This window comes from Sinocyclocheilus grahami, unplaced genomic scaffold (genome assembly GCF_001515645.1).
Source record: "Sinocyclocheilus grahami isolate Dianchi unplaced genomic scaffold, SAMN03320097.WGS_v1.1 scaffold71.1, whole genome shotgun sequence".
Taxonomy (NCBI): Eukaryota; Metazoa; Chordata; class Actinopteri; order Cypriniformes; family Cyprinidae; genus Sinocyclocheilus; species Sinocyclocheilus grahami.
In genome coordinates this window covers 1,431,928-1,459,746 of record NW_015505250.1, presented here as the reverse complement: position 1 = coordinate 1,459,746, position 27,819 = coordinate 1,431,928, and the positions used below count along the sequence as shown (strand labels likewise).

General features: G+C 38.8%; 1 pseudogene; it reads left to right on the top strand.

Moving 5' to 3' along the window:
• Positions 1–15,848, top strand: part of LOC107585525 (uncharacterized) — a 36,224-nt pseudogene extending 20,376 nt beyond the window's left edge.
• The last annotated feature ends 11,971 nt before the right edge of the window (positions 15,849–27,819 follow it).

Here is a 27,819-nt window from a genome sequence, read left to right as displayed (position 1 = left end):
TGCAATGAATGTTTGTGGCTTTCCCTCCTTGTGAAGGGTGTCAATGATGGTCTTCTGGACAACTGTCAGATCAGCAGTCTTCCCCATGATTGTGTAGCCTAGTGCAGGGTTTCTCAACCTTTTGCCTACTGCGACCCACTTTTTTTTTGTATGCCAGTCATACGACCCACTAATGCTGGAAATAAATAAATAACTGAAATGCCTCTTTCAATTTGAGTTGAATTACTGAAATAAATGAACTTTTCCATGACATTCTAATTTATTGAGATACACCTGTAGTACCTTAGTCTTGTATCCCTGCAGGAAAAAACAGCATATGATGTTCTTGGATGCTGGTGTGCTGGTCTACCCAGATGGTTTCTTAACTATCTTAACCAGCCTGGAAATTCATACTGCTCTAAGCTGGTCTATTCAGCAAGGATTTTCGCAAACGTAGTATGTCTAGGATTTGCATCCTGAAAATGAACATGCTAAATCCTAAATGCCGAATTAATTTAATATGTGATAGTGGCTCCCTTGGAGCCAACATTTTTAAGTTAGCACATGCATTAATCTTTATACTCCATCTGCATGTACCATCACGGATGTCAAATGGCTACTGAAGAATATGTGCACTTTGATGGCACGCATGAATGCGAACATGCAAGTGCCTCCCATCTCTGTGAAGAATGAAATAAGAGGCATAACATAGACACATGCTACCATATATAAGAAAAAAAAGACACCACGCACAGCAGAATAATTTTTCTGCTTATCATTACCATCCTGTGAAGGGCTGTTCAAATATCATTAAATACATATTTAGATGTGCCTCCCTCCCCCCCCCCACACACCCCACAGTCCAAGTCCAATGGATTTTTCCTGTGAATATTGATTTAACTGTGACTTTTAAAGTTTATGATGGGGAGTGTAGGTGTTGGAGTGTGATGATTTTTAATCGAAACGTCAACGCTACTCTATATCACCACATTAATCACAAGTCAGGCATTGAATAGTGACACCATTTCAACATTTTTCACATGCTGTGAGGGCTTGGGTGTATGAATACCACATCTTTCTGTATTCAAAACCCTTTTGTTTTAAAACCTGGGTGTCAAATGGTCTTTTATTTATTCTGTTTAGCATTATTTGTAATCAAATATGCATTTTTCTATTGGCCAACTGGATTGTGGTTGCTAAGGAAAAACGATCATGTTTTAATAACTTACCAGAGTTTGATGCAACCTCTCGTCATACTATGTGACGTTTGTAGTTGCCATTTGTAAGGAACGTGTACAGCAATGTCCCACAAGTCACATCACAACTGCCCTGAATCCTTCCTGCCTAATAATGATGGCTCACATTTTCTAATTGTTCTTGCAATATTTGATTTCTGGGAGGTTTTCTATTAGCATATCATTTTAATGTTTTTGTAAATGACTCAAATATCTGTCATATCAAACTCCAGCTTTCACTCTACTACAATAGGATCAGGTCTTTTTTACATTGGAATTGTCATACCTCAAATGCCAATCATCTTTTAGTGGTGTTATTTTCTGAACATGTAATCTATTGATTGTGACGTGTCCTTGTTTTAACAGCATGTCTCTGAGATCAGTTTGGTAGAATGTGGTTTCCTTTTGCAAACTCTTTGAGAGTTTGAGATGGACCCATAGTGGTCTAAATGATTTATGGTGTTTTCTTATTATTTTCACATGCCTCCCTCTCTCCCAGCATCCCCATTCCCCCAACCTTTCGACATATAGCCAAAGCCAGATATTATATTGTTTGGCCTTGGGGCATGAAGACAGTGTCATAAACAACACACACACTGTTTCCTCTGCTCTGATGCTTTACAATTAAATGTCTGTCATTTCAGTTTTATGCACTGGTCCCGCATCTTCAAACATTTTTTAGTTTTTTTTTCTCTGAAGGTTTAGCTCATCATCTTTCTTGCCAGCTCCCATCCATCTGATCTCATCTCCTTTAATCTGTTAATTTTAATGTTTCTTATCTAGGAGGATACAGTAGCTCTCAGAAAAGAGGGTATTGGTGTAGTACTTGATTCCCAAATGCCCTATTTAATTTGCATTGATGAAGATCGGCTCAGCACAGGGGTCGTTCTCTATCATTTAAAGGTAAGCCACACCCCATGTATGCCCAACATGTGCAGTTGAACTCGTGAATGTTGTTTGTCAGTTTTGCCAAAGCAACATTTCTTGTCTATAACTAAAGTATTGTTGGGATCGTTATTTGCTGTTCTGAGGTTTCTAAGCAATCCCTGTTTTGCTGTTTAGGAAGGTAGAACTTCAGTTGGGGCTGGTGGAACCAAGCCAGAGCAGGATATAGGTTTGTATTCTGTCTACATCGATTTTGTTCCTGACAGGAAGCTGTCGGCAATGTCAGAACCTTTTTCACTCTGAAATTTCTCTGTTCTGCAGTTCTCTATGGTGAAGCTCTTCAGAGGGAACACTGTGTGTTTGAGAACCAGACAGGAACTGTCACACTCGTGCCGCTCCCAGGAGCCAGGTGTGCAATCAATGGGGTGGAGGTGACCCAGCCATATCTTCTGACCCAGGGTAATAAACTGTTATGTCTAATTTTTTTTGTACGATCTGTGACAAATTTTTCATTATGAGACGCTGTAATTTTTACACATTAAGGGTGTTTGGAGTTGTTCAGAGTTCAGTGTGGAATTATTTTCAGGATTCTTTGAATAGAAAGTTCAAAAGAACAGCATTTGTTAGAATTTTTTTCAATATAAAAGTAACAATGTACATTTATGTAAGTGTCTCTACTGTCATGTTTGATCAGTTTAATGCACCTTCGTGGAATTTTTAAATAACAATAAGCAATTCCTTTGCCAAGTAATATAGTTGTATAGCCTGGCTGTAGGTGTTGTTTATGTACACTAACAGTCAAAGACAGAACACATTGGCTTATTGAAGAACATTTTTATTTATTTATATATATATATATATATATATAATATTATATACATACATACACACACACACACACACAAATATATAATATAATATATAATATAATATACTGTATATATATATATATATATATACTGTATATATATATATTTATGTATTTATTTATTTATTTATTTATTAGCTCTGTTATTTACAGAGGCAGATTTTAGAGCCACAATCAATTTATCATTGAACCTTAACTGTACAAGCAAACAAATTTTGAAAAAAATATAGAAAATAGGAAGCATGTCAAACCCTCTGGTTTTAAATAAAATTCAAAGGAGCTCTTTGAGTATGTCTGCATTTTGCCACTTCAGATCTCCTCTCTGCATTCCCAGGCCCGTGGAGTGAAACAGTCCTGCCCTACTGCTTCTATCCTTGTACATGTCCACTAGAGCGACTCTCATCTCAGAGTGAGACTCGTGGCACTTCCAGAACAGCCAAACATGACTGAGGTTAACACTCTAGCGGACAAAGCACCCGACCCGCAGTTAATTGGCAAATGAAACAGATAGAGTGCACAGGGGGTTTGAAGTGCATGTGTGGGATTAACCTTTCAAAAAGGGTAAAACCTCCAGAATCAGACAAAACAGGCTAGATCCATTCTGGGTGTAAGATTAAAAAAGAGAGACAGAAAAGCCAACTAAAAGGAAGGAGACTTATAAGAGAGTGAGAGAGCCATGCTAGTCTCCTTTTCACAAATTTCAATTTGCCAATGTTCCCCTCTTTAGACACGGTGGCATCTGAAGCCATTTCCTTTCAACAAATGATAGTAATTTCCACAGCAACCATGGCCCAAATCCATCTGATGCAGGCCTTTCAAGGGCTTTGTCACCCCTTGGAAGTCATTAATAGAGGCAAGATTATTTTTTTTCACACCAGTAAGAGGGAGGAGAAAAAGAGAGAAATGGGCATCTGCTCCAGGAAGAATCCAACGTTCTTACAATCCCCCGGGAAAGTTATGTTTCAGTAGCGTTTGACAATGTGTTTACTAGAAAGGAATGAAATAGGTTGACCCCATGGTTAGGATTGCATATTTTCTCTCTTTTCATGTCTATCTATCATTATTTGTGATTGCCAGATTTGCTAGAATGCTTATATTTGGCTTTTATTGTAAAGGTAAATAGTTATTTACCATTCAAAAGTGAAACAGAATTGTGAAATGTAGTATTTTTCAGAGAGGCACCAATATAGAAATATACACTGCTATGTCAATCCAGACAGGCTGCCAGTCTTTTCATTTCTCTAATGCAACAGTTGATTCTGCTTTGACTTTTTATTTGGAATTATTTTCATTGGTAAATAAATTAGCTAGCTATACTGTGTCTTAATTAACAGATGCTGCTTAATTATTGTTGTATTTTCCACCATATATATGTTTAAATTTCTGCATTTTTCAGGAGTGAACATACAACTTGGAAAGGCCACTATGTTCCATTTCAACCATCCTCAGGAAGCAGCCCAACTTCGAGAGAAACGCAAGGTGGGGGAAACTCAACCTCTTTTGAAGCTATTTGTAAAAAAAAAAAAATTATTAAAATGCTGCTGGATAAAAGGTGAGCAGAATTACGAACTTTTGTTAAAAAATGCAAGTCATCAGAAACCGCTCTCAGCTGTAATTGCTATGCCAATTGGCTGTGTGCTCCTCCATGTGAGGTAGAACAAGAGCTTTCTTCTTCAAACAGGCACATATTCTCTTCCCTCAAGCTAAAATTATAAATCCCTCTTGGTATGTTTGCAAAGCGCCAGTTTTCTATTTTATTTGTATCTTTTACACCTTTTTTCTTCATTTCCTCAGAGAAATAAAGTAATTGTGCACCTCAGTGTCTTCTGATAAGAGCTGAACATGTCTCTGTCGTTTGGTTTGCAAGTGTGCACCTCCACTTCCTGTCTTACTTTCACCGCCAGCCTCTGACACTCTCTCTAACATTCCCTCCCTCTCTCTGTCTCTCACTGCTGTGACAGGTAATTAAATATTTCCTGCCTGTTAAGTCTCTCATTGTAAAGTTAGACAGCAGCTGTTTCCTCTTCTGTGCACGGAGATTACAGCGCCTTCTCTCTGCGTGAACCATTCTTACACTCACAAACAACTGTTAACTTGCCTTACAGAGCTCTCAGCGGCACCATTCAGTAATTTTTGTTGTGCGGAACTTTGGTTTTACTCAGACAAACTGCTAATTTCCATATTTTACAATGGCATTTAATAGTTTGAAGATTGCTTGCATAAACTAACTTCCTCTGAGAGCTGTTTCCATTGATATTTTTTGCCCAGATGAATCTTATGACTGAATTTTTATGTTAAGATGATGTAAAACAAGCCAGTGAATCAGTTTGGGATGGTTATTTATCATTATAGATTATGAAACCTTAACAGTATGTGTTAACTAAATAAAACTATAATCACAATATGTTTAAGGAAAGATTTTAGTGAATAGTGATTTAAATTGTATTTTTTGTCCACGAACAAAGCTATTGCATGGCTTCAGAAGGTCCACCTTTATGGAGCTCTTTTGCCCTTAGTCCCCTTCCATTTTTATTTTTTGGAAAAGAGCAGCTCGGTCATTCTGCTAAACATCTCTTTTTGTGTTCTGGCAGAAATTAAGTCATACAGATTATGAACAACATGACAATGAGTAAATGATGACAATTTTTATTTCTGTGTGAACGATCTCTTTAAACATTTATTAGAACAAAGACAATTTGCCATAAAAAGTGTTTCATTTCCATGTTCATTGAGGCACGTTGCAATCATGTTTGCTAGTCTCTTTGCATTCTACTCTCTCATTTCGATCTGAATGTTGGTGATTTGTAGTGTTTTCTAATGGCATGTTTGCTTTAATTAGTGTGCTGTAATTGCCGTGTGTTAGAAACAGCTGTCTTTCTGTTGTGAGAGTGGTTTTTACCACAGTGCTGTGTGTATATGCTCAACCATCCATTTGTCTGTATGTTCTCCACAGTCTGGGCTCTTCGAGTAACTCCACTGCATTCTCTGTCTTTCAGTCATTTCAGGTGAGTACACCTGCTGTGAGACAGACTGTGCTGTATCCCCATCCATCCTCTGATTCATTATGTTATATAACGTTTAGTCAGCATGGTAGCTTTATCTTCTTCCATAAGATATTTTGCACTTCACTTATCCTGGAAAAATTAACATTTAATTATCCACGTAATACTTTTTTAGAAACCTAGACTTGGACTAGATCAATATAAATAGTCACATTTAAGACACTCTTAGTTTCTTCTAGGATGAGACTTGAAACCAGTTCACATCAAATAACATGGTAAAAATAAAGAACATGATTCTCACTCTGATTCTATAGAACTAGTTTAATTCTGTTTTCAGTTTTTGAGTTGAAATAAGTCTTTCTTGGGTGTATTCTAAATCAGTGGCTTGGCATCTGCATTTGAATTCACTCCACACATTTTACTAATTTCTTTTTTGACTCTCATTCGCAGTAAATTTTGTTTCCCTTTTTTGGAAACAATCTTGGGCTAATTTGTACTGTGATTAGCCTTTTTTGATATAGTAGCAAATGTGTGTTTATTCTCAATGGAAAATGTAACAGTAATGCAGTATCTTTAAGTAAAATGTACATTGATTTTGAGAGGTAATTGTACCTGTGGATGGCAAACCATGCCAAATGCTGGTGTATGTTTTAGTGTGAAAATTGTTTGTAACTGGGCGGGTTAGTCTAGTGGTGTCCAATCCTGCTCCTAGGGGGCCAAGTTCTTGTATAATTTAGCTCTATCCCCATTTATATAGACCTGAACCAGCTAACTGAGATCTTCAAGATTGCTGGAAACAATCAGGCAGTTGTGTTAGAACAGGCTGGAGCTGAACTCTGCAGGATGTTGACCCTCCAGGAGCAAGATTTAACACCCCTGTGTTAGTCAGTTTAAGAATTTCCACACATACAAGAAAGTTTGATGAGAAAGAGAACAAGACATGTGGACAGCTAGAGAGGTTCAGGCTGTTCTGTGCCATGTGTGGCGACAACAATGACAATGAAGAAAGCTCCCAGTCTCCCAACTCCCAGGTGGGAGTTCTTTCTGACATGCTACTGTTTGCAGCTGGAGCCGAGAGACGTCATGAATCATCTGTGAACCTCCAGGCTCTTCACATGTACACCCAATCTATGTGTGGCGCTTTAGACGCCTTCAGCAATGTTCTGCACGCTGTTCCCCCTAATTGTTCCTTTGTCTGTGTTTACAAAATGTTTGCTTGCTTGGTCGTCTTTGGCTTTGCTGTTCAAAGCTTTATAGATAATGGATTTGGGTGTTTGATGTGAGCCCCACAAGCTGAGCAGATTGCTAATTTATTTCGTTCTGGCTTTCACTGATAGACTGTGGATTTAGTTTCTGCAAAAGCATCAGAACAGTCCAATAGGATGTGATGCACACTAAATACAAGCAGAGTGAAAAAGAAAAGCATTACACTGTCCAAATATGCTTTAATTTATCAGCAAGTCAGTTTTGTAATATATATTTATAGCCTGCCCTATACAGTTTTGCTAGGCAAGACAAAAACTAGTTTTTTTTATGCGTCTCCGTAGGCCTGTATTCATGTTTTTGTCATTTTGTAGTTTTACAATTTCAGAAGGAAAGCTTACAAACATATATCAATAGTTTCCTTAACACTACAACAACAAGAACATTAAATATCTGCTTTTTTTATTAACCAGTTCAGAAAAGTTTTTGATGCAAATTACCATTTATAATTTTTCTATTTATCAGCAGAGGTGGATGCTCAGTGCTCCGCTTGACTTCTGTTTAGTAAGTCATATTTTACCAATATGAAAAACTTAAGTCCTGTAGTGCATGTAAAAATTAATCTGATGGGTTTTTTACACTATTAAGTGCATTTGCTCAGGTTTTATATGTTGGATGAGTGTGTGTATCTTTCCCCCAACCCCCTCCTTTGTTTCCTCTCAGTTTGCAAACAGAAGGTGTGCTCCTGCAAAAGTTTAATCTTCAGCTAGTGAAACAGATGCTTCTCTCCTGTTCTATCGCTTCACTGGAAACTGTTTCTTTCTCTGTTCTGTCGCTCTTTGATTATGTACATTCAGAATTAATACCATTTTCTGGAAATTATGTAGAATATCAACATATGAGGCTTTCAGGAGGCTCTAATTGCTATTTTGTTTTCTCCCACAAGAGGTTTCCTCAAGAGTTCCCAAGGGCTTACACAGGATTTTCATAGCAAACGTCTTGGTAAAGAAAGAGAAATGTCTGAGCACCTGTTCAGTCACATGTGCTCTTAGATCACAGAATGTACCACAAGTCAGGATTTTGAATTCTGTAAAGTTTTTTGGGCATGCTGCATCTTTCCTGAAAAGTTTGAAGAGAGGAGGAAGCACATCCAAGGTCTTCTGCAGTTTTTAGTTTTACCCTTTGTGAAATTTGCACTGTGGTTTATGTCTTATCTTTAAGATACATTTTCTTCGACAGATTTCCTTCAAAGTCTGAATGCATACATTGTTGGTATCATACAGCTGGGTTTTCTTTTCAGACAGTGCCATTAAATTACAGCTGTACTGTACAGCACATGGTTGCTGATACAGTACAGCTTGTACTGTGCTGTACAGTACAGCTGTAATTTAATGGCACTGTCTGAAAAGAAAACCCAGCTGTATGATACCAAAAATGTATGCATTCAGACTTTTTGTGCTCATCTAATACAAGTCTCTCATATTTGGGTGAAATATCCCTGTAATATCAGTATCAGCAACCATGTGCTGTACAGTACAGCTGTAATTTAATGGCACTGTCTGAAAAGAAAACCCAGCTGTATGATACCAAAAATGTATGCATTCAGATTTTTGTGCTCATCTAATACAAGTCTCTCATATTTGGGTGAAATATCCCTCTAATATCAGTGCATGTAATTTAATGGCACTGTCTGAAAAGAAAACCCAGCTGTATGATACCAAAAATGTATGCATTCAGACTTTTTGTGCTCATCTAATACAAGTCTCTCATATTTGGGTGAAATATCCCTGTAATATCAGTGCATGTCACTTGATATATTTAATCTCAGCATCTGTCTACTTCCCAATCAAAAATAAGATAGCTAAATCAGTTATGCTTAAGGACATCTTACTAAGGATAAGGGTGTGTTTATTTACCCCAATCCCCGCCTTCTCTTCCTCCGAGTTTGCAAACAGAAGGTGCGCTCAATGCTTAAAGATCTGGGATGTTAATTGAACGGTTGCAGGTTTGAACCCTACAAGGACTGACAAGGTTATGCAAGTCCAAGGCACTTAACCTCAGGTATTAAGTGTACTGTAAGTCATTTTTGATAAACTGACCAAGTAGAGTCTGTAGTATGAACTCATAAACCCATTCATATTGGCTTGAATTTTTTGACATTTGATGTTGAAACTCGTAGGGCCTTGTTTGTATTGGTGAAGCATTTGTTAACTGTGCTGTTGGTTTTCATACACATGATGATTAGTACACTGAAAATGTATTTGCTATTCCTGGATAGTTTTTTTTTTTTTAATATCGGGTGAAGTTAAATTCTGATTATACCTGCACATTTTGAGCACCATTCCACAGTCCTGATATATTGCAGCTTAGGGTATTTGATGTAGCTCTTTATTGAATTTTGCTGTTTGTTTAGTCATTGATTTAAAGTTCTTGCCACAGCTGTTATTTATTTAAATGTTTCTACAGTAAAAAATTTTTTTTTTTTTACTGTTTTACAATTTGTCAAAAATTGTTTCTTTCACTGAATTGTCTTAGAATAATTCATACCTATTCTCATTGTACTGCTTACTGTTAAATAATAGATGCAGCAAGTGTTTGCTTATCGAATAATGAGGATAATGCTGTTGTTAATTGTTTTGTGAGTGCCAGAGGCATCAAAAAATCTGGATAATCTTATACCTTCAGCCTGCTGAAGCGAGAATATCACTGGAAAAATGTAAACTCAGAGGATGACAGACAGACAGCAGAGACTTTGGGAGAGAAAAGATCACACACAGGGTGTAGAGGGGAGGACAGGATGCATAGAGAGGTGAATATACAGGAGACAGACCAAAAGGAGTCACACTGCTTGAGTAGAAAGAAACCTAGAGGATGATTCTTTGTGGCACCAGTCAAGGTTCAGAATTTCAATGTCCTATCAAATGCTGTACACGGTGTCTGTAGTCTGGAATGTATCTGACCTGTACCTATGTCAACCATGTCCATTGAATGCACTACTAAATGTTGTAAAATCTGTACTAATTTCGTTTGTTTAAACACGTGCTGACAAATTATGATTCCTTAGTAAAATGATGCATTGAATTTTTGAAAAATCTATGCTTCACATTTTTACATACCTAACCTACTGTATGGAATTGCCTTTGTGACCTGCATTCTAAATATGTTGTATTTACCTTTGTGTCTGAAATGCTCTCAGTAGATGCTCTGTTGTTCAAGATTCCAAGCTCGAGTATAAGATCAGTACCCTGCTGTTGTTTTCTACTGGGGGCGTTTCTGGCATTTTACATGGTTTTGACTTGTATATGCTCTGCTATCCAACAAGTTGTGTACAATGCTCCATTAAATATTTGGCTTTCTGTCCAAAATACTGTTGAGCTTGACGGAAAGTCATCTTCGTTTTCCACCAAGCTGCTTTTCCATCCTTGTGCGAACAGTCTGAGAATGAAGTGCTTGCATGTAAATCCTCAAATCTACATGCGCACATTCTATTTAATTTCACAGCTAGCTGAGTGGCCCTAATCGCATCCAGACATTTGGGTCCTTTGCTATTCAAATCTAATAGACACTTTTGGAGATGCGGGATATTGTGCAGTTTAGTCTTTTTGCCTTGCCACCTGTTGGAGGTCCCTTGCGTCAAAACCGTAGCAAAAATAATTAAAATCACTCTTCAAAACAAAGGCTACAGCAGCATGGTTTTGAATATAAACCTAATTGCTATGCTCTTTTGTGGCCATGCTTCAGTGTAAATATAATTTAGAAGACATAAGCGTTTTTCCATGTCTAATCCTTGTAATATAATTACAAATGTTGAATTTCTATATTGTTGAATCATCTAAAATAGAAAATGTTTTTTTCTTTGCAGCTCCAGAAAGGTTTCTGATCAACCCAAAAGTGACGCAGAAGCTCTAAAAAGCAGTTGTTTCTCAGGAGAGGGTCACAGGGTAAGCATGTGTTGTTAGTCTCCACTCTGTACTTATATCTATTTCACTACTACTTCAAACAATTCTAAGAGAGGGGAAAAAAAGGTGCTAACTTTTGTTAGTGACTGGCTGGACAGTACCTTTTTTAGAGCTTCTGTATGGGGACTGAGTATTAAGAATACACTGTTTTGGAAAACAAGCATAGATGGAGTTGACCATTGCCTGAAGGCAGTGCAGCTGCCTTAGGGATCTAGTGGGGGTCAGAGCTGTTTTTATGTTTGCACTTGAAAATTAAATAATGCCAATGTAAACTGTCTGTCGGAAGCCTCTGAATGAGCTATGAACATACTGTCCTCCTGTTCCTGTCATGTTGTGATTTCAGCACATAAGCATCTCATTATTTTGTTCAAATAATACAGTGATTATATAAATATAAGCCACACTGTGTCTACTATTATTAATTATACCCTAATTAATACAGCTACTGGCTCAGTTTTAAAATAAAGCAATGACATCCAAAATATAATGTTGGGTTAAACTTATATGAAATGTATTTTAAATATAGACCGTGCTATTGGGGGTTGTTTCTTATTACTACAGAAACGTGATGTTCTTTTTCCTACAAATATGAACTGACTGCCTTAAGCATTATTTGCCTTCCATGGAAATAATTAAAATGCCAAACATTTCACTTGTAAAAGGCCCCCTTTTCCGCTCTCAGCTAGCATTGATTATGGAATATACATTTATGTATTACATGTGTTTTACATGGCTTTATGGCCACCCCCTGGAAAGAGAGTGCATCAAAGCAATAGCTTAATCATATTTTCATCTGTGGAAAAGAAGCTAATGCAAATAGCATGCAGGGCCTTCCTAACAAATATAAAGATTCATGAAGCAGGTGTTTCCAACCAATTACTTCTCACTGCTTTCATCCCTGGCTCTTCTACTTATATTGGGTGAAGTGTTTAGTCCACTTAAACGGAGATAAACATTTGCAAGATAAACAGAAGTGAGCACAGTGAAAAAAGGACGAGAAGTTATTTTCACAGCTTTTAAAGCACACTTCTGAGAGATAGACTATAGTATAGAGAAGGTAACTGTAATAAAAGAGTATCAAAACATTTGCATAAAAGTAGAATTTTGAGAACATTAATAAACTCTGTACATTTATTGAAATGTAGTGACCTAATAACTTAAATGTCTTGACACTATTCCCTTTTTGTCTTTACAGACATTTTCCACATCTCTTGCTCCTACAGATTAACTATTTCCTCAAAACAAGGCAGACAGTGTTGTTTCAGCGAACCTTCAGAATCTCAGCACGTTCCTGAACAGGCCAGGGCACTTATAGAACACTGTGCCACTAACAACCCCGCAGGAGATGCCAAAAGTCTGGGAAAGTCGCTTCAGACAAGTCTCAACATCCAGTGGGATAAGCAGCACTCAGCCCCCCATAAATCAGAAACTGAAGCTCCATCAGTGGACATGACAGATAAGGAACTGGAAGGGGAGAAAACAGGTGAATGGAGGGCTCTGGGATACTAGGGTATTTCAGGAGTGCTGTAACGGGACCTCTGGATTGCTGGATGTCGAGCAGCAGTTTCTCTGGCACCCGGTCGTGGGCTCAGAAGGGAGCTTGTTAGCTGAGGAATCCCATATAAAGAGCAGGCACTCCACCATGGGAGGAGGGGCATCCTTTGTCCCAAGCCTGACTCGCTTAGAGCACTTTTCACAGAGGCATAGCCCACTTACCAAGGGGGGGTCAATTTAGCAAGCACTTTTTATCCAGAACATCTGTTGAGAGTCAAGAAGCCAAAGCCCATCCAGAGGGAAGTGGGTTCAGCTCTAACCTAGGGAGCCTTGTAGAAAGAGTGTCTTGGATGCTGGCGGATGCAGGACGTGTGCTCACAAACTCTTTGAAAGAACAAACTGATGAAAGAGAAAGCTTGGTACAATCAAATGTGCTCAATGGTAAAGGATCTTCCCTTTGTACACCATATCCATTTTGAGTTTACTCTAAGCCCACAGGCAAACCCAACTCTGGAGACAACCCAGTTTTGCCGCAATCTGTCTCATAGTGAGATTTTGTCAGTAAGAGAACAGAGTGTAGTAGCATTGTCTTCCATGCAAGATCCGTCAAGATCCAGTACAGGTGATTGGAAGAGCCCTTTGATGGCTTTAGAGGCAACACAGACAAGGGATTCAGTGACCACTCAGAGAAGTGAGGGGTTAAAGGTATGCTGCCAAAGAATTACCCCGTACCTGAATTCTTGCTTTATCTTCAGAGCCTTTCACCTCAACAGCTTCTCTCCTGCCTACATAGTGTCATCCCTGCCCCCTTGCTAATGGAAGAGCGAGTGTTAGCTTTATACTGGCTCGGTGTAGCCACCTGTTCTCAACCAGATCCACAGCCTGCAGTTACTGTCATTTTCCAGATTAAGCTTTTGGTGATCACCTTTGATCCTTTGCCTGATTCTTCCAGCCTCACACACTCTTTAAATGTTTACTATGAATTATCCTTTCAGCAACTGCAGGAGATCCACATCGGTTTTGCTGGGCAGACTGTCAAACTAACTGGCAACACAGAGAACAGTATAAAGTACTTGTCTTGCACACTTGCAACGCAAGCTTAAAGGGGTCATATGATGCGATTTCAATTTTTCCTTTCTCTTTGAAGTGTTACAAACTCTTGGTGCATAAAGAAGATTTGTAAAGACTAAAGTCTCAAATCCAAATAGATATTCTTTATAAAAGTTAAGAGTCAACCACGCCTACCTAAAACGGCTCATTCTAACACGCCCCCACATGTCTACGTCAGGATGTGGGAAGATTTGCATAATGCCGCCCAGATGTTCACGCAAAGAAAGAAGGCGTAACTTTTATTCTCGCTGTAGTATTGTCGCCGCCGCCATGTCGTGAAGGCACTGAGTGTTTCGTTGTGAAAGCGAAACTACTTTGTTTGGCCTTCCAAAAGAGGACGATATCCACTTCATCATGCCTAGAGCTGATCCGTGCTGGTCGCTGAGGGAATACATCAACTTTGCGCTGTGGATCGCCGGATTGGCTTTCACCATGGATGAAGCGGAGCCCAGCCCGGGGTCATCACATGTGGTTGTCGTAAGGCCACCGGCCGCTCCTTTGTCGAATCCGCTCACTTTAGCCCGCCGTGTGTTTCGTTGTAAAAGCGAAACTACTTTGGTCTTCCAAAGAGGACACGACTAGTAATCAGTAGTTAAGTTGTATTTACAACACTGTTCCAGAACAGTTCAACCCAAATACTCATTTGTGTGCAGCACATTTTATGGAGGACTGTTTCCTGATCCTGGAAGAGTAGACTACAATGCCGGCTGTTCTGACTCACAGACTGTAAGTACGTTTTCATTTAAAGGATTTGCCACTGATGATTCAAACGCGAGTTTTGAGCAGTGTAGAGTAGCGATGCGATGCAACACAATGCGTAAAAAGACAGTATAAATCATTATAATCCGTAATTATGTCCCCACTGGATGCAACAAATGCCTCGTTTGTAATGGGCTTTCATGTTTTTTGTCGCTCCGGCCGGACAGGGCATCACAGTATGGCAAGGGCGTAACATTTCCGTCACATGCTTGAGGTATTCGGCCAATCACAATGCACTGGATAGGTGGCCAATCAGAGCACACCTCGCTTTTCAGACCGATGAGCTTTGTAAAAATCGACGCGTTTCAGAAAGGCGGGGCATAGAGGAGAAACAATAATGTACAGTATGTGGAAAATAATGTTTTTTGAACTTTAAACCGCATAAACACATTACACCAAATACACAAAATAATGTTCTTTTTAGCAACATCATATGACCCCCTTAAGTCAAGAACTGTCCCGAACCTTACTCGAGGTAATTTGCCCTTTCGAGAGAGGTACACTAGACCAGTGGTTCCCAACCCTGGTCCTGGAGGCACCCCAACACTGCACGTTTTGCATGTCTCCTTAATCAAAGACACCTGATTCAGATCATCAGCTAATTAGTATAGACTCCAAGACCAGAAATTGGTGTCAGAGAAAGGAGACATGCAAAATGTGCAGTGTTGGGGTGCCTCCAGGACCAGGGTTGGGAACCACTGCACTAGACCATCCATTGCTGTCAAATGACATGGTATGTTTTTCCCTAAACTGGGACTCCTGTGTTAAGGATTTGCTTCTACCCTCTGGTGGACACCTTACATGCTCTTTCCAGAAAACCCTGGCTAAGTTGGTCTTCCTGTTACATGGTAACATGCAGGGTGAACATCTGGCACTTGCACATTGTGCAAAGGCTCCTTTACATGACTGTCAGATTTCAGAGATCAAGTCTCAAGCTGCACACTGACCCTGTTGTACCTTGTCCAGACTGACACTCACCTGTGACTTTTGCGGGAGAATGTTGTTTACCACCCACCTCAACGTTCAGTAGCTGTGGTGGCACGCAAGGCCCAGTTCAGGCTAATAGACTTGCATCAGCGCTCTGATGTTCGTTGTGTGCTGGTGAGAGATGGATACAGCAGTATGCATCTGGATGTTGTGTTGGCACGTGTCTACTGGAAATCCAGTGGTACTGGAGGTTACTCTCAACCTCCAGAGGTCTGCAGTGCTGATGAGGCAGCTGCCCAATCTTCTACCAACTCTGATTCATCTCCCAGGAATGAAGTGTGGAAATTAACTTTCAGCAGCTCCGCTGAGGCCACCTTCCTGATTAATAACTTGTCAAACATTTGATCAAGGACCTTCCAGCAAAATAATTAACAGCTCAGTGAGGAGAATTCGACAGGAGACTACAAAAAAGGCTGAGTACACCAAAAATACGACATGAGTTGGCACCGCTGGGATTTGAGAAATAAAGACATTTTATAATTGTTGTTTTTTGTTACTTTTCCATTAAGTTTTATATGACTTGCATTGTGATCAGTTTTTCTGACAAGGGGAAGAGTAATCATTGAAAGAAGTGCTCATGGATCAAGATCATAAATTCATGAGGCTGGTTAAGATTGCATTGACATTAGTAATGATGTATGTCTGACAATATTATATGGGCGGATCAAGAATGATTATTGATTCAGAGTTACTGTATAATGCATCTATAAAAATGTATAATAATTTTAAGAACCAGCACTCAACCTTAATTTTCATGATCATTCTCTTCAGTGCCAATTAAAGAATCTTAAGTATGAGATTGCCTCTAATTTGCGTCTGTGTATATCTCTGTGCGTCACCAGTATGCTTTTATAGTGCAATTCATTTTGTAAGATTGCACAATTAAAGTTATATTGTTTCGGTTGGACAGTGATGTACCACCCAAGCATAATTTTTTTTTAAAAACTGCATAAAAACAGCTTTTTCATGCTATTCCCTACTCTGTCTTTGACTCATATAGCCTTGCGTCACAGAAAATGCATGTTGCATGCCTGCAGCATCCAGGAGCTATCAGTATGCATCTCTTGAACTCGTCATGGTGTGAGGAGATGCCAGGGTCAAGGTGAGATTTTTTTTCCCCCTCTGCTGGGTAATTTAAGTTCTCACTGCATCATGTTGCTAGCTAATAGCTTCGTGGTCCCTTTTGTTTCAGACCCTGCTGTGTAAATATTGGTTATGGTTCTCTTGTGCCTCCTTTTTTGCCAGTCTTGCTCCTTGTTGTAGACTTTAATCCATTGAAGAAGAGGAGCAGGAGGAAGACATTCTTCCTCCCTACCTTGTCTAAAAAATGCTGCTATAGTGCGTAGAAAATTATGGGCACTTGTACAATGCAATCAGCAAGGGCTTTTCTTTGACAGAATGCCAGCGAAAGAGGGAGAGAGTTCCTTTTAATAAAAGTACATCATGTGCCTTCTCAGAAATCCATTCTTTTCACCTTTTCAGACTTGAAATACTGTGAGTGCAAAGCCCCTGTCCTAAGGACAGATTGCCACAGAAAAAAAAAGCTTTTATGGCAGACTAAAAGTAATATCAACTGTTGTGTAATTTTTTTTCATAGCAATATATACATATATATACAGTATATATGTGTGTGTGTGTGTGTGTGTGTGTGTGTGTGTGCTTTATGCAGGGTTTATTTTGTCATCTACCTTGCTTCCCCATTCATTTTCATTTACATTCATATGTTAAAGATGCACCCATTTTTTTCCTCAGTTTTACCCTACAAGAAAATAATAATAAAAAATTTTATATAGCAAAAAGTATTAAAATAATTGGTTTAAAATTATATGCACTCACATGAAATGAACACCCATCATATTAGTGTCCTAATTAAAGTAGTTTTATTTAACATGGAGCAGGTCAAATTTAGAGACAGAAAAAAGTACATTCTGTTATCGTCAAAATTGCTGCCATCCTTGATCTTTATGAATTAAAGTGAAATCTGCAGACATGAAAAGGCTGTTCTCCCTTTTATCATCATTACTAAAAGAGTGCTAACTACAGTACTTGCCTGCTGTAATGTATCAGAGACCCCATAATTACATATAGGCTCTATACTCCAAACCAGCACAATTCTCATAAAAGTACAGTGATAATTCTTTATTAGTTAGTGCCCGTTTTGACTGTTTTTTTTTCAACACAGATTGTTTCTAAAATCTAATACCTAAAAAAAGCACTCCTGAAAACCTTAATAAGCAATTATCACCAGCTCCTTTAATTGCATATGAAACAACAGTGATCAAGTAAAAACAAACAGTGAGCCATCAAGCCATTTATCACAAGACGTGCAATTAAAGATTAATATTCAGCCATTCAATTATAGTCAGTAAGGTTTTCTAAAACATTTAAATACTTTACAGCAATAGTATGTTATTGTTTCTCATATGAGGTCCAACTGTAAGGTTGTTTGGGTGACAATGGCAGTGAGACCAATCACTATAGGTTTAGACAAGGGGTGCCCAAACTCGGTCCTGGAGGGCCGGTGTCCTGCAGAGTTTAGCTCCAACTTGCCTCAACACACCTGCTGGTAAGTTTCTAGTATGCCTATAAGAGCTTGATTAGCTGGTTCGGGTGTGTTTAATTGGGGTTGGAGCTAAACTCTGCAGGACACCGGCCCTCCAGGACCGAGTTTGGGCACCCCTGGTTTAGACAAAATCTCTCACACATCATTAAGCTAATGAAATAAATTATAGTACGATTCTTTTACTCATATATTGAGAAGATAAAGAGAATGCATCTGTCACTGTGATGAGTGAAAAACTTATTTCTGCTAGTTTTATTTGATTTAGTCATCCCTAGCAAATAACGTTATTGCGGAATGGGAGCTTTGTGATGCCGAGTACCATTATTCAACTAAACTGCGGCCCCAAAATTTGCTACCTACCAGGATAACAATAGTAGACGCTGTATTGCGGTCATGCTGGTCAATCAATTGTACAGGCCAGAGGGCTCTGTGCCACTGTAGTCTCCTTATGGATGCTTTTTGAATGCTTTATCCATCACATTAGACGAAAGCCTGTTTGAAATATAACAAATAAAGAAAAGATAACAGCGCAAATAGAAAGGCCCCTCTTCCCGCTTGGCACCACTGATCAGGTCAAGCAGACAAAAGGCAGGGAATGATGTGTGGGGCTTTTTCTGAGAAAGTGTGTGCGTACAAGAAGAGCTTCTCGTCTGGTCCAGCGAGACCTCTTATCTCGCCTTTGCAGACCCTGTGAGGTGGGATGCATCCTCTTTCATTAATATACTTCACACCTCCTCTGCTTTAATGGCTTCAGGAAGTGCCCAGTGCCTGATGGGAGAAACAGGTGGAGCCTCTTGGTGAGTTGACAGCTCCTGAGAAAATGTCTCATTTTAGCTACCTCGTTGCTTTGCTCTTTCTTTTTCGAAGAGAGCCATCAATCATGCATGTATGCCTTTGTTTGTAACCTTAGCTGCTTGATTCCAGAAGATCCATCAAGTTACAGTAGAGTACATTAAGTTAAACAGTAATGACATTGAAATTTAGTGCTGCTTCTTTCAAATAGGGTCTCTTAAAGGAAAGCCATATTTAGTAAGGAAAAATGTAGAGGAAATTGTACGAAATGAAAACAGTACCCCAGATGGCAGTTTATAGGTTTGTTTCTTAGTAACATCTTTCTTAAAGCAACTATTCAGGCTCCTCCTGACACCATTTGGGGACATGATGTCTCTGTTTGGCCTTTTTGTGCCTTTAGTCCAATTTAGCCAACAGCAAATTTTTTATTTCAAAAGTGCTGTTAAAAACATGTTTTGTTACTTTTTGTGTTAAAACAATGAAAACTGCATATGTTCTTGGTTCATATGTTCATAGTTGTCATTGTTCTGTTGATATTGAACAGTTACACTCTTCATTGCAATAGAAAAACAAACTTTTTGCCATTTTATTTTCTGTAAACTTTCTTGCTGCAAAATACAAAACATATTATTGAAAATGGCTTTTAAAGCATCCAAAATAAATTAATAAATAAAAAAGCAACACTGCTATGCAGGAATGATATTAAAAGCATTGTTCACTCTAAAAATTTTAATTCTGTCATCATTTACTCACCCTCATGTCATTCCAAACCCTTTTTTTTCATCCGTGGAAAGCAAAAGGAGATGGATGATGGATGTGAGGATGGTGATTGTAACTGTCAAGCTCCAAAAAGCACATAAAAGTACCATTAAAGTATCATTAATCCATACGACTCGCAAGCTATAATACCAGCGTTTGGTGAGAATTAAAACAAATTTTAAGTCGTTATTCACTGTAATGATGCAAGTGATACGTGTTTAGCACGAGTGAGGGAATTCAACACCATATGAAGAGAAGAATCTGTCCTCAAATTTCACATTCTCTCAACATGACAAGATTCTTTGACTTTGAGGATCACCGTCTTGCAAGAAATGGAGCAAATTGTAGTAAACGTTCGATTTTAACTTAATGATGTTCCTTGTGTTCTAGATCTGAGGGCACTTTCATAAGTTTTATGTGTCTTTCCAGTGAGCAATCACTAGGTATGCAACAAAAAAAATTATCGGCTGAAAATGGCATGGACTTTGCTTTTTTGGTGAGCATGAGCAGTACTCGAGTGGAGCGTTCGCATGGGCAGTGAGCAACTCAACGGAACGCACATTCATAGAGCAGAATATTGCAGTAGCCCCTCACTGCAGAACACAAGATCCAGGGGGCGCGGAGATTGGTAGGTTTAAGGGTGGAGATAGGTGGGTTTAGGGATCAGGGGGTGGAGACGGGTAGGTTTAGGTATATGTAAGGTGGGAGGAGTTGGATCTGGATCCAACCACACCCCCTGGATCTTGTGTTCTGCAGTAAGGACCATCTTGAATATTGAGCGAAGAGTTACACGGCTAGAGGGAGAGTGAAATAAAAAATATCAGTTAAATCTTATTCTGTTGCACAGAACTGAACAAAAATAACTTATATTTAATTTAGCCTACAGTGCTTCCAACACATAGACTTCTGGATGGGCCGCCCAAGTATGTTTGGTAACACATTTTTGCTTTTCATTATTTTTATCCTCTTATAGTTTTTTATTCGCCCGAGATAATGAAACCATTTACAATCGATTTAGAGGCCGTTCACATGTTGTGTCTAAAAATGCCTGGAAAACACCGGCCGTATGGCAAGCCAAAGTATTCATATATGCCTGGTTGGGCGTGTCTTATTGCACACTGACCCGTCAAAAGCGTGCAATTTTACAGCAAAAAACGCATCCTCGACATGTGATTTGCCATAAAAACGCAATGTGCACTTTGGGGTCACGGAAAATGCGCATCGGAAACGTGCTTTTTTGTGTATCAAAACACGCTTCCTCCACGTGTGATTTGCTACAAAAACTTTGGAGACACTGAAAACATGCGTTTTTGACGTGCATTTATCATATAAAAAATTAGCGTCGAATATGTGCGTTTTGAGTCAGACAAAACACACGTTATGAATATGTAAACAGGTAAACCAAACAGGCAGTGCAAACGTCTGTTTGAAGTGTCCAAACAGGCAAAAAGAATGTGCTCACTTTTTAGAGCTCGAGTCTGTCATGTTTTTGTCCGCTATATGGGGTTTAGGACTCTTGAATTATCATTAAACCCTACCAAAACAACATGGAATTATCGAAGACAAATTTGACAGAGGATAATAATTGTTGAGTTATTATAGTCCAGTATAATTTAGTTTAAATTATAATTACAATCAGTTAAAGCTTGACATGTGTAAATGAAACAATCGAAAACAAATATTTTCTGTTTATTTAATTTGTAAATAATAATAATAATAATAAATGAGAGGTAGGCTGTTCCGTCTGAGTTCATTAACTGCGGTCACACCCACGGTCAGCACAGCCTATTCTTACTCTATTAGAGCCTGGAATTTACCGGCTTGATTCAGCTAAAGATAAAATTTCTGACATGTAAATAATTAATCAAATTAATTAATTATTAATCAATTAAATTATTTTTTAATTATTATTCAAAAATAACTGGTTTGATCTGATCATCTTGAACTAGTCATAACCTCTGGGTCTGAGTGCAGTTAATGGATAGCATATTGTAGTAAGATTTGAGATTAATCCTAATAAACATGATGCTACAGTAAAAATATTACATTTAAAACAGTATTTTTATAACTTCAGCAGCATGCAGATGCTCGTTTATGTCAGGACTGCGGTGACAACAGCGCAGACAATCGCTTAGCTCGCTCACTTAAATGTAACCATATACAGTGGGGAAAAAAAGTATTTAGTCAGCCACCAATTGTGCAAGTTCTCCCACTTAAAAAGATGAGAGAGGCCTGTAATTTTCATCATAGGTATACCTCAACTATGAGAGACAAAATGAGAAAAAAAAATCCAGAAAATCACATTGTAGGATTTTTAAAGAATTTATTTGCAAATTATGGTGGAAAATAAGTATTTGGTCAATAACAAAATTTCATCTCAATACTTTGTTATATACCCTTTGTTGGCAATGACAGAGGTCAAACGTTTTCTGTAAGTCTTCACAAGGTTTTCACACACTGTTGCTGGTATTTTGGCCCATTCCTCCATGCAGCTCTCCTCTAGAGCAGTAATGTTTTGGGGCTGTCGCTGGGCAACACGGATTTTCAACTCCCTCCAAAGATTTTCTATGGGGTTGAGATCTGGAGACTGGCTAGGCCACTCCAGGACCTTGAAATGCTTCTTACGAAGCCACTCCTTCGTTGCCTGGGCGGTGTGTTTGGGATCATTGTCATGCTGAAAGACCCAGCCACGTTTCATCTTCAGTGCCCTTGCTGATGGAAGGAGGTTTTCACTCAATCTCACGATACATGGCCCCATTCATTCTTTCGTTTACACGGATCAGTTGTCCTGGTCCCTTTGCAGAAAAACAGTCCCAAAGCATGATGTTTCCACCCCCATGCTTCATAGTAGGTATGGTGTTCTTTGGATGCAACTCAGCATTCTTTCTCCTCCAAACATGACAAGTTGAGTTTTTACCAAAAAGTTCTATTTTGGTTTCATCTGACCATATGACATTCTCCCAATCCTTTTCTGGATCATCCAAATGCTCTCTAGCAAACTTTAGACGGGCCTGGACATGTACTGGCTTAAGCAGGGGGACACGTCTGTCACTGCAGGATTTGAGTCCCTGGCGGTGCAGTGTGTTACTGATGGTAGCCTTTGTTACTTTGGTCCCAGCTCTCTGCAGGTCATTCACTAGGTCCCCCCGTGTGGTTCTGGGATTTTTGCTCACAGTTCTTGTGATCATTTTGACCCCACGGGGTGAGATCTTGCGTGGAGCCCCTGATCGAGGGGGATTATCAGTGGTCTTGTATGTCTTCCATTTTTTAATAATTGCTCCCACAGTTGATTTCTTCACGCCAAGCTGCTTACCTATTGCAGATTTAGTCTTCCCAGCCTGGTGCAGGTCTACAATTTTGTTTCTGGTGTCCTTTGACAGCTCTTTGGTCTTGGCCATGGTGGAGTTTGGAGTGTGACTGTTTGAGGTTGTGGACAGGTGTCTTTTATACTGATAACGAGTTCAAACAGATGCCATTAATACAGGTAACGAGTGGAGGACAGAGGAGCCTCTTAAAGAAGAAGTTACAGGTCTGTGAGAGCCAGAAATCTTGCTTGTTTGTAGGTGACCAAATACTTATTTTCCCGAGGAATTTTCCAATTAATTCTTTAAAAATCCTACAATGTGATTTTCTGGATTTTTTTTCTCATTTTGTCTCTCATAGTTGAGGTATACCTATGATGAAAATTACAGGCCTCTCTCATCTTTTTAAGTGGGAGAACTTGCACAATTGGTGGCTGACTAAATACTTTTTTGCCCCACTGTATCTTATATAACGGGAAAATCATATTGTTTTTATGACATGTCGTTATTATGAGAAAAATTATGTCGTTTTAACGACGTAACAACTCGTTATTATGACATGTGAGCGGAAAAAATAATATGTGTGGCAGCAATGCATCACCGTATATTTGTTTGTTAAACAGCAAATAAGCTCCCCGTATACCAGAATCTGTTTGGAGCGGGACTCGAACCAGCGGTTGTGGCAGTAAGGATAAGGACAGTTGCCTCCAACCTCTGTAGCTGCACGCTCTCTGACTTTGATTAGCATGAACCATTTCTTGTATTGGAAATTAAATTACTCAAAGCTAATCAGTGCTTGAAGTGGAAAAAAAGAAGAATTAAATATCATAAACCAGCACTTATGTACATAAAAGGTATTTGTGTAATAAATGATATATACACAATGGAGTTGGTATGCTAAAATGCTGTCCATGTAATTAACAATTACATTAAAGTATGATAAAGACGTGGAATCGGTCTATGTTCAATGTTAGTAGAGATGAAAATATACAAAAAGTTACTTTGTACATCACTTTTTCCTATCAGTTCACAGGCACTCCTTCCGCTAAAACGTTTCGTGGTAAATTAGTCTGGTCTGGTTCTGTTCATCATTGATTGGGTGAGAACAGTTCAATATTACTGGCTGTGGAAATCAGCAGGCGTGGCTCATTATACTACAAGGTAAACGCCATAAATAACACGCGCTTTTGTGCAATCAGAGCAGCGTTTTTTACGGCGTCCTGTGGCAAGCCGAACGGCGTTAGAAGTGGTGCTCTTTACAAACACTAAAACGCAGTTAAATATGGCATTTTTTTACTGTTTACGTGCGTTTTTTACGGCATCTGCTATCAGGACGGCGTATTTGACAGTGCTAATATTGTTTAAAGGGGTCATATGATGATGCTAAAAAGAACACTATTTTGTGTATTTGGTGTAGTGAAATGTGTTTATGCGGTTAACACATTATTTTTCACATACTGTACATTATTGTTTCTCCTCTATGCCCCGCCTTTTTGAAATGCGTCAATTTTTACAAAGCTCATCGGTCTGAAAAGCGAGGTGTGCTCTGATTGGCCAGCTATCCAGTGCGTTGTGATTGGCCGAATACCTCAAGCATGTGACGGAAATGTTACGCCCCTCACCATACTGTTGATGCCGTGTCCCGGCCGGAGCGATGAAACAAAAAACACGAAAACCCATTACAAACGAGGCATTTGTTGCATCCAGTGGGGACATAATTACTGATTATAATGACTTATACTGTCTTTTTACGCGTTGCGTTGCATCGCGCCGCATAAACATAAAACCATGTCTGCATTTGTGATCAGAGAAATGACAAACTACAAACGCTACTCTACACTGCTCAAAACTCGCGTTTGAATCATCAGTGACAAATCCTTTAAATGAAAACGTACTTACAGACTGTGAGTCAGAACTGCCGGCATTGTAGTCTACTCTTCCAGGATCAGGAAACAGTCCTCCATAAAATGTGCTGCACACAAATTAATATTTGGGTTGAACTGTTCTGGAATAGTGTTGTAAATACAACTTAACCACTGATTTCTAGTCGTGTCCTCTTTTGGAAGACCAAACAAAGTAGTTTCACTTTCACAACGAAACACACGGTGGCCTAGCGTGAGCTGAGGCCTGGCTAGAGTGAGCTGAAGCGGCAGATTCGACGAAGGAGCGGCAACCACATGTGACGACCCCAGACTGGACTCCGCTTCATCCACGGTGAAAGCCGATCCGGCGATCCACAGCACAAAGTTGATGTATTCCCTCAGCGACCAGCACGGATCAACTCTAGGCATGACGAAGTGGATATCGTCCTCTTTTGGAAGACCAAACAAAGTAGTTTCGCTTTCACAACGAAACACACAACTCTTCACAACATGGCGGTGGCGGCAACAATACTACAGCAAGAATAAAAGTTACGCCTTCTTTCTTTGCGTGAACATTTGGGCGGCATTATGCAAATCTTCCCACATAGTGAGGTAGACATGTGGGGGCTTGTTAGAACGAGCCGTTTTAGGTAGGCATGGTTAACTCTTAACTTTTATAAAGAATATCTCTTTGGATTTGAGACTTGCAACTTTACAGATCTTCTTTATGCACCAAGAGCTTGTAACACTCCGAAGAGAAAGGAAAAATTGAAATCGCATCATATGACCCCTTTAAAACGTCAAAACCCTAACCCTAACCCAAAAACGTAAATATGAACCTCTTGGCCTCCCATAAAAAGCGTTTGGGAGCTCGCGCTTTAGTGGTGTATGCCGTTGCTAAGCAATCATGAGCCGCGTTCTCCATGAAGACGAAGACGTTTCAGCTAAGGATAAATGGATTTCCAGTCCTTGCATTAACTCTACTACTAGATATATTTATGGAGATGAGAAATAATAATAATAATAATAATAATATACTGTACAGCTATAATCAGCTGTTAGTCCATCTTGGCTGAGCTTTCGATCTCTATTTGACTGCGCTTGTCCCACGTCTACATTTAAAATAACGAGCTTGAGCATGCAAAAGATGCGACATGAAGATCCTACGAGTTTCATACCTGTTCGTTCGGTGTGCACCAGAACTGTACTACTCCCACTGACAATCCCACATGCGCTTCAGAGACCCACACAGATGTGGTGGATATTTCACAGACAAAGACCAGGTATGTGCGTGTGTGTGTGTGTGTGTACACACATGCGTTTATGTGATCATGTTTGTTCCACATTGCATTTATAGAGCAATTAGCCACATCCAGAAAAATGAATGGATCTCGGCCTCTGCTGTATGTATATGTAATTACACCTTTTTTCCCTAAAACTTTTTTTCCTAAAGATTTTGTATTTTCCTACAGATCAATATCCAGAAACAACTTAAATATTTAATTTTGATCATCATTAAAATGTTTTTCATTAAAATGTAATATTTCAAATGCATGCTAATAGTGTAGTTGAGGAATTTTGTGGTAAATGGATAAAAAGTACTTCATATGACCCTAAACACAGGATAATCTGTGTCATAATGAATTTCAATAAATAAAGTGTCACACATTATTGTTGTCATATTGTTGTTTGTCGCAAGTATATTTCAAACCTGTGAGAAGCACTGATATTAATATATTTTCTATCCATATTTTTTACTGTTTTTCTTTCAATAAATGTGTGGTTATTTTATTGGCTTGTATTTTTTAAATTCAGTATCATTAAAATGATTAAATTATGTAAAATGAAAAAGTCTTACACAATTATTTTATATTATTTAATAACATATAATTATTAATTATTAAATAATAATAAATTATATTAAATTTATATAAATAAATTAAATAATTATTAAAAAGCATTTTTGGTTTCGGTTTTCAGCCAATTGAAATCCAGAAATCCAGAAATTTCGGTTTCGTCCCAGAATTTTAATTTCGGTGTATCCCTAACAATTACAGCAAAGCTCCAGTGATTCCCTGTACGTTAATTCATGTTAGTGAAATGCTGGTCTGTTACTATAACCTCTGGTTTCCTCATCTCATCACTAAGACTCAATCTGTTGTAGTCAGGCTAGTCTTTGTATCGGCCACTCTGATGGAATTTGGCACATAAGGGGAGCCTCATAGGACACACACACTCTTATTAAGCCAGCCCTGAATGTCATCTGGCTCTTTGAGCTGCGGCTCATTTGTGAATGTCTGTCCTCTGGCCAAACCTATTTCTCTGCCCTTTAGAAAGATGATGTTGTCATCTGATGTCATTTTTTAAATTGGAACACTCTATCCCATCACCCCCCTCCGCACTTGCTTTCCCCCCTCTTTTTTCTGGACTCTGCACGAGTCACATTAGCATTTTGCAGAAACCGTGAGACATTTTGCCACTTCGGCTTTGTGACAGATTTCACAAGCTCAATTTTAACCGTTGCCCTGGGGGGCAGAGGCACAGTTTCCATCTGTTGATAGCGTAGCTGAAGCCAGCAGGTTGTTTAAGAACACTTCCTATCCTAGCTGCCAGCTGCACTCCAAACTCTAGATATGGAGTGTTCGTTTAACGTCCTTGTGGTGCTGGGATGTGATTTCACTCACTGCATGAAAACTTGAAAAGTAGATTTTCAGTGAATGCAAATGAAACCAAAACTGGAGATCAAAATATTTTTGAAAATGTTTGCAGGTGTGTTCTGCATGTCTTGTTCAGCAGTTCTGTTTAAAAAAAAAAGACACATGTCTGTAAATTAATACATCACATCAGTCAATGTTTTTTATTGATTGTGATCAATAAAGTATTTTCTAATAAAAAAATTTACCTAGCAGATGATTTTAGCCTTTCCAACTTGAGGTCTTGACCTTCTCGACAATATTCTGTAAGAGAAATCATTCTATTTCACAATTTTGACAATATACTTTTTTTTTTTTAAATTGAGAAACACATTTTAAAACATTAACTCCTTTTAATTATCCAAAT